The sequence below is a fragment of the Apium graveolens genome, chromosome 2, assembly GCF_009905375.1.
Source record: "Apium graveolens cultivar Ventura chromosome 2, ASM990537v1, whole genome shotgun sequence".
NCBI lineage: Eukaryota > Viridiplantae > Streptophyta > Magnoliopsida > Apiales > Apiaceae > Apium > Apium graveolens.
Window position 1 is genome coordinate 300,867,870 of NC_133648.1, and position 7,404 is coordinate 300,875,273.

The 7,404-nt window shown below is 40.8% G+C and overlaps 2 non-coding genes across 2 annotated transcripts; both read right to left on the bottom strand.

The window, feature by feature from the left end:
* Nucleotides 1-306: 306 nt before the first annotated feature.
* Nucleotides 307-413, bottom strand: LOC141710006 (small nucleolar RNA R71). Its single transcript, XR_012570550.1, has one exon. It is a non-coding gene; the product is annotated as a small nucleolar RNA R71 (small nucleolar RNA).
* A 2,380-nt stretch (nucleotides 414-2,793) lies between these two features.
* LOC141709929 (small nucleolar RNA R71) lies at nucleotides 2,794-2,900 on the bottom strand. Its single transcript, XR_012570481.1, has one exon. It is a non-coding gene; the product is annotated as a small nucleolar RNA R71 (small nucleolar RNA).
* Between the last annotated feature and the right edge of the window lie 4,504 nt (nucleotides 2,901-7,404).

Consider the following 7,404-nt stretch of genomic DNA (forward strand, 5'->3'; position numbering starts at 1 on the left):
CCGGCTATCTCGGCTAATACATTTGAGATTAAGTCGAGCACGATTCAGATAATACAGAACTCAGTTCAGTTTGGGGGTTCTCCGACAGAAGACCCCAACATGTAAATCAGAGATTTCATCGAGATCTGCGACACTTTCAAGTTCAATGAAGTTTCTGAAGATGCTATTAAGTTGAGGCTTTTCCCATTCTCTTTGTGGGATAAATCTAAGTGTTGGTTACATTCTCTACCACCAGGGTCTATCACCAAATTGGAGGATCTTGCTCAAAAGTTCTTAACTAAATTCTTTTCTATGGCGAAGACTACGACAATCAGAAATGCACTTACTCAATTTGCTCAGCAATCTGGAGAATCTTTATGTGAGGCTTGGGATCGCTATAAGGAGATGCTTAGGACGTGCCCTCATCATGGGATGCCTCACTGGATGATCATTAACTTCTTCTATAATGGATTGGGTGCTACTTCTAGACCCATGCTTGATGCAGCATCAGGAGGAGCCTTGTGGGCTAAAAGCTATGATGAAGCTTATGAATTGATTGAACTGATGGCTGCTAATGAATACCAGAATCCCTCTCAGAGACCAACTCAAGGCAAGATAGCAAGAATTCTGGAGTTAGATGCAACTACTGTTATAGCTGCTCAATTTAAGGCTTTGGCGATGAAGGTGGATTCTTTGGCTAATTATGGAGTTAATCAGATCACTACAGTGTGTGAGCTTTATGTTGGTGCGCATGAGTGATAAATGGCATTTTGTACCACTTATAACGTCTTATAATAGCTTGAATTGATGTCTTAAAATCAAGTATTTTGTGTATTTGATGCATTTTTCTAGTGTTTGTGCATTTCAGGGTATTACTTGCATTTATGGAGAGATTTCATCAAGAATAAGCCTTAGTATATGATTGGTATTGCAAGTGGGAAGTTAGGAGCAGGGGTGCGAAATTAAAATCTGGGCGGCCGCTCAGGAAGCTGGGCGCCCGTTCAGGATTGCTGGACGGCCGCTCAGGGGTGCAAAATTAAAATCTGACTTTTAGAGTTCTTGTTCTGCTGGACTTCTGACTTCTTAGATGGTTGGGTTTTGTGGGGCTTCTATATAAGTAGTTTTCAGAGACGTTTCAAGTGTGTTGAATCGTGGTATTAATCGAGGAGCAAGGAGATAAGAAAGAAGACCGTTTTAGCACACCACAACGAAGAGGAAGCATAGTTTCTTGTGATTCTTTTATTCGTTGTAACAGTGGATGCTAGTTTTCTATGCTTTGAACCTATTTACTCTTGAGATGTACTCTGGTTTAATATAAGTAGTTTTATTAATTATTCTCGTGTGTTATTATCATGTTTTCATATGAACCCATGGTGACGATGAGTTCAATCATGGGCTAATCGTGATCATGGGGTCGTAATGGATTTACTATGGAATTCTTTAGTTAGTTCTTTAATACCTTAGTGTGTGATGATTGTATGATATCTAGTAGTGGTTGTGCTTATTCGTCTTATGTGCGTCGCGAACATATAAGATAGGGTGTTAATCTCTTGTGAAGCGACGATGGATCTTGAGATTTAGAACTTGCCATGCTAGCATAGGTTCATGTATGTGTATGCATGATTAGTGGGTAACTCTAACCGTTTTACTTGCCTTGTGTAATCATAAGGAATAACTTGTGCTTAAATCGTTATGTTGTCAAATTCTGTAGACATATAGGGTCTCAACATAATTGATGACTATTCAACTTCTATCTTAATTGTGGATGTTTGGTAGAATGGTATTAGTACAACAAAAGTTGGCTTTTATTAGTTTCGTGTTGTTCAATTAATTTCATCACCGTTACATGCTAAGGGTAATAACAATAACTATTGAAGGAAGTAGTAATGAATTTATGATCTCATGTGTGTTTAATATTGTTAATTCAAGTGTCAATTAAGTGTTTAATTCTCGTAGTTAATTCTAGTTAATAATTAGTTAATCAAATCTACGTGTTATTGTCTTAGCATTGAGAAGTAATCATACATTGGTGAGTGAGTGTTAATTGAGCATAATTAGTTCGAGTCTCTGTGGGAACGAACTAAAAAGTATTATATATTACTTGCGAATGCGTATACTTGCATGAATATTATCACGTGTTTTTGCCCTAACAAGTTTTTGGCGCCGCTGCCGGGGACTCGGCGAATTTGTTTAGTTTATGTATTTACCATCAGTGGTCATTAGGACTCATTGATTAAGACGTGTTACTTATTGTTTCCGATTGTGTTTCAAGTACTTTAGCGAGCGTTTATGCAAACACGTTCTCGTACTCGCAAGAGGACTTTAGATACGGCTGAGGAGACAGACTCAGTTCTTGATATTCCGGAGAAGATAGATTTTGAAGATTCGGGCAAAGAGAGTGAGCAAAAAGAACCAGTAATCATGGGTGATCGTATAGTTCTGACAGATCCAGCTCTTATGGACTTTTCTCGGCCTAAAATGGACGACATTCAGTCAAGCATCCTTCATCCGGCTATTCAGACTAATACTTTTAAAATCAAGCCGAGCACTATTCAGATGGTGCAGAATTCTGTTTCTTTCGGAGGTGCTGCAACTGAAGACCCCAACATGCACATCATAAATTTTGTCGAGATTTGTAGTACTTTCAAATATAATGGTGTGACTGATGAGGCTATCAAGCTAAGGCTTTTGCCATTCTCTCTAAGGGATAAAGCTAAGGACTGGTTACATTCTGAACCAGCTGCGTCCATCACTACTTGGCAGGATCTTGCACAAAAGTTTCTGGTAAAGTTTTATCTAATGGCAAAGACTGCAGCTATGAGGAGTGCTCTTACTCAGTTTGCGCAGCAGCCTACAGAATCTATGTGCGAAGCTTGGGAGCGCTACAAGGAGATGTTGAGAAAGTTTCCACATCATGGTATGCCTGACTGGATGGTGATCACTGGTTTCTATAATGGTTTGGGGGCCCAATCTCGGCCCATGCTTGATGCAGCAGCTGGAGGCGCTTTGTGGGCCAAAAGCTATACTGAGGCTTATAATCTTATTGAAACCATGGCTGCAAATGAGCATTAAAACCCAACTCAAAGGATGATTCCTGGGAAGGTAGCAGGTATTCTAAAAGTTGATGCAGCTACAGCTATTGCAGCGCAGCTCCAAGCGTTGTCTATGAAGGTCGATTCTTTAGCCACCTATGGAGTCAATCAGATAGCTATGGTCTGTGAGCTTTATGCAGGTTCTCATGCGACGGATCAGTGTTCTCTTGTTAATGAATCTATTTAGTATGTGAATAATTATCAGCGACCGCAGCAGCCTGTGCCAGCTACTTATCATCCTAACAACTGAAATCATCCCAATTTCAGTCGGAGCAATACTCAGAATGCTATTCAGCAACCATATCAGCAAGGCGTAAGTAAACAGTTTAATCCACCTGGATTCCAGCAACCACAGCAGTATGCTCAAAGGCAATCATATCCTCAACAGGGAGGTGTTGCTCCACCTTCTAGTGCTGATTTCGAGGAACTCAAGCTGTTGTGCAAATGACAGGCTATTTCTATCAAGACCTTGGAAAATCAAATCTGTCAAATATCCAATGCAGTGCTCAATCGTCAACCTGGCACACTTCCTAGTGATACTGAAGTTCCAGGCAGGAAAGAAGCTAAAAAGCAAGTCAAGGCTATTACCTTAAGGTCTGGAAAAGTTGCTAATGCTGAAAAAGCAAAGGATGGAGAAGCTGAAGTTGGTAATGAAGAAGAGAAGCAAAAGGAGAAACCGGCGGAACCAAGGAAGACTACTGTTGAACACACTCTTCCTGAGGGTAATACAGGGGAGAAACAGCTCTATCTTCCACCACCTTTCCCTAAGAAACTTCACATCAACATACCTTTCGCTGAGGCTTTGGAGCAAATGCCTAGTTATGTGAAATTCATAAAGAGTATTCTTTCAAGGAAGGTGAAACTGGATGACCTTGAGACCGTTGCTCTAAAGTGCAGTACTGTACAGTAACATAAATTACCTCCAAAGCTTAAAGATCCAAGTAGCTTCACCATTCCTTGAAACATTGGCAAGTTGTCTTTTGATAAATGCCTGTGCGATTTGGGAGCAAGCATCAATCTGATGCCGTTGTCTATCTTCAAAAAGTTGAATTTGCCTGATCCAAAGCCCACCTACATGTCTCTACAATTGGTTGATCGTTCTATTACAGATCCACGAGGCATAGCGGAGGATGTGTTAGTAAAGGTGGATAAGCTCTTCTTCCCTACAGACTTTGTCATTTTGGATTTTGAGGAAGATAAGAAGATCCCCATAATCTTGGAAAGACCTTTCTTGGCTACAGGACGTACATTGATAGATGTGCAGAAAGGTGAACTTACTATGAGGGTGCAGGATCAGGATGTGACATTCAATGTATTCAAAGAGATGAAATTCCCTACAGAAGACGCGGAGTGCTTAAAGGTGGATTTGATTAATTCTGCAGTAACTTCAGAACTTGATCATATGCTAATGTCTGATGCATTAGAGAAAGCCTTAGTAGGGGAGTTTGACAGTAATGATGAGGATGGCAATGAGCAACTACAATATCTAAATGCTTCTCCTTGGAAGCGAAAGCTAGACATGCCATTTGAATCTCTTGGTACTTCTGATCTCAAGAATGCTGAAGGAAAGCTCAAACCATCTATTGAGGAATCACCTACTTTGGAGCTTAAACCATTGCCTAAACACTTGAGGTATGCATTTCTAGGTGATGCATCTACTTTACCTGTTATTATTGCATCTGAACTTTCAGGTAGTGAGGAGGACAAGCTCTTGAGGATTTTGAGAGAATTCAAATCGGTTATTGGATGGACTATAGCAGATATCAAAGGGATCAACCCTTCATATTGCATGCATAAAATTCTGCTAGAAGAAGGTAGTAAACCAACTGTTGAGCAACAACGACGACTTAATCCTATCATGAAAGAAGTGGTGAAGAAAGAAATTCTGAAGTGGTTGGATACAGGAATCATATATCCTATTTCTGACAGTTCTTGGGTGAGCCCCGTGCAATGTGTACCGAAGAAAGGAGGTATAACTGTGGTAGCAAATGAGAAGAACGAGCTCATCCCCACTCGAACAGTCATAGGATGGAGGGTATGCATGGATTACAAAAAGTTGAACAAGGCCATGAGAAAGGATCATTTTCCTCTTCCATTTATTAATCAGATGCTTGACAGGTTGGCCGGTCATGAGTATTATTGTCTTCTGGATGGCTATTCGGGGTATAAACAGATTTGCATTGCACCAGAGGATCAAGAAAAGACTACCTTCACTTGTCCATTTGGCACGTTTGCTTTTCGCAGAGTTTCGTTTGGCTTATGTGGCGCTCCTGCCACTTTTCAGAGATGTATGATGGCTATATTCTCTGATATGATTGGAAATAATGTCGAAGTGTTCATGGACGACTTCTCCGTCTTTGGACATTCGTATGATGAATGTTTGAATAATCTTCGTGCGGTGCTCAAAAGGTGTGTAGAAACTAATTTGGTGCTCAATTGGGAAAAATGTCACTTTATGGTGCGTGAAGGCATTATTACTGGGCATAAGGTCTCTAGCAAGGGTCTTGAGGTGGAAAAAGCCAAGGTGGGAGTCATTGAAAATCTTCCACCCCCTATTTCTGTGAAAGGGATCCGTAGTTTTCTTGGTCATGTGGGTTTTTATCGGCATTTCATTAAGGACTTCTCGAAGATATCTAAGCCGTTGTGCAACTTGCTCGAGAAGGATGTGCCTTTCAAATTTGATGATGAATGCTTGGCGGCATTCGAGACTTTCAAGAAGAGTTTGATAACTGCACCAGTTATTACGGCACCTGATTGGACATAGCCTTTTTAGATGATGTGTGATGCGAGTGATTATGCGGTGGAAGCAGTTCTTGGGCAGCGCAAGAATAATCTTTTACATGTGTTCTACTATGCTAGTAAGACTCTAAATGGAGCTCAAATGAACTACACCACTACTGAGAAGGAGCTCTTGGCTATAGTCTTTAGTTTCAAAAAATTTTAATCTTATCTGCTTGGGACAAAGGTGATGGTGTTCACTGATCATGCGACCATTCGCTATTTGGTTTCCAAGAAGGATTCGAAGCCTATACTTATTCGTTAGGTGCTCTTGCTATAGGAATTTGAGTTAGAGATTAAGGATTGAAAAGGTACTGAGAATCAAGTAGCTGCCCATCTCTCTAGATTGGAGAATCCCGATTCTACTTCACATGATAAGACATTGATCAACGAATCTTTTCCGGATGAGCAGTTGTTCACAGTTCAGGAGGAAGAGCCATGGTTCGCAGATATTGTGAACTATCTTGTCAGCAACATAATGCCTCCTAAAATGAATACAGCTCAAAAGAAGAAGTTTCTGTATGAGGTGAAGTGGTACATGTGGGATGAACCGTATTTGTTTAGACAAGGAGCTGACCAGATCATCAGGATATGTATCCCATTCTGTGAGACGGAGGGGATATTACGAGACCGCCATTCCACAGTTTATGGTGGACATTATGGTGGTGAAAAGACAGCAACTCGTATTCTGCAAGCAGGTTTTTTATGGCCTACCTTGTTTAAGGATGCACATCAGTTCATTTTAAGGTGTGATCATCGCCAAAGAGTGGGGAATCTTACGAGTAAGGATGAGATCCTGTTAAATGTGATCCTTGAAGTCGAGGTCTTTGATGTTTGGGGAATCGATTTCATGGGACCATTTGTTTCGTCCTGTAATAATCAGTACATCTTGCTGGCAGTCGATTATGTCTCAAAATGGGTAGAAGTCAAGGCTCTACCGACGAATGATGCAAAGGTAGTGTTGAATTTTCTTCATAAGCAGATTTTCACAAGGTTTGGAACGCCACGAGTAATCATAAGTGATGAGGGGTCGCATTTCTGCAACCGTAAGTTCACTTCTATAATGCAGCGCTACAATGTGAATCATCGTGTTGCTACTGCCTATCATCCGCAAACGAATGGTCAAGCGGAAGTGTCTAATAGAGAGATCAAGCGCATTCTAGAGAAAGTTGTTTGTCCGTCAAGGAAGGATTGGTCTTTAAAGCTCGATGAAGCTTTTTGGGCTTATAGAACAGCATATAAGACTCCACTTGGGATGCCCCCGTTTCAACTTGTTTATGGTAAGGGATGTCATTTACCTGCGGAGCTTGAGCATAAGGCTTATTGGGCGTTGAAGAAGTTGAACCTTGATCTCGATGCTGCTGGGAAGAAGCGAATGCTTCAGTTAAATGAACTTGATAAATTTCGACTCCAAACGTACGAGAACAACAAAATGTACAAGGAAAAAGTCAAAAGGTGGCACGATAGGAAGCTATATCCAAAGTCATTTGTGTCGGGGCAGGAAGTTCTTTTATTCAACTCTCGTCTCCGACTTTTTCCTGGAAAGTTGAAATCA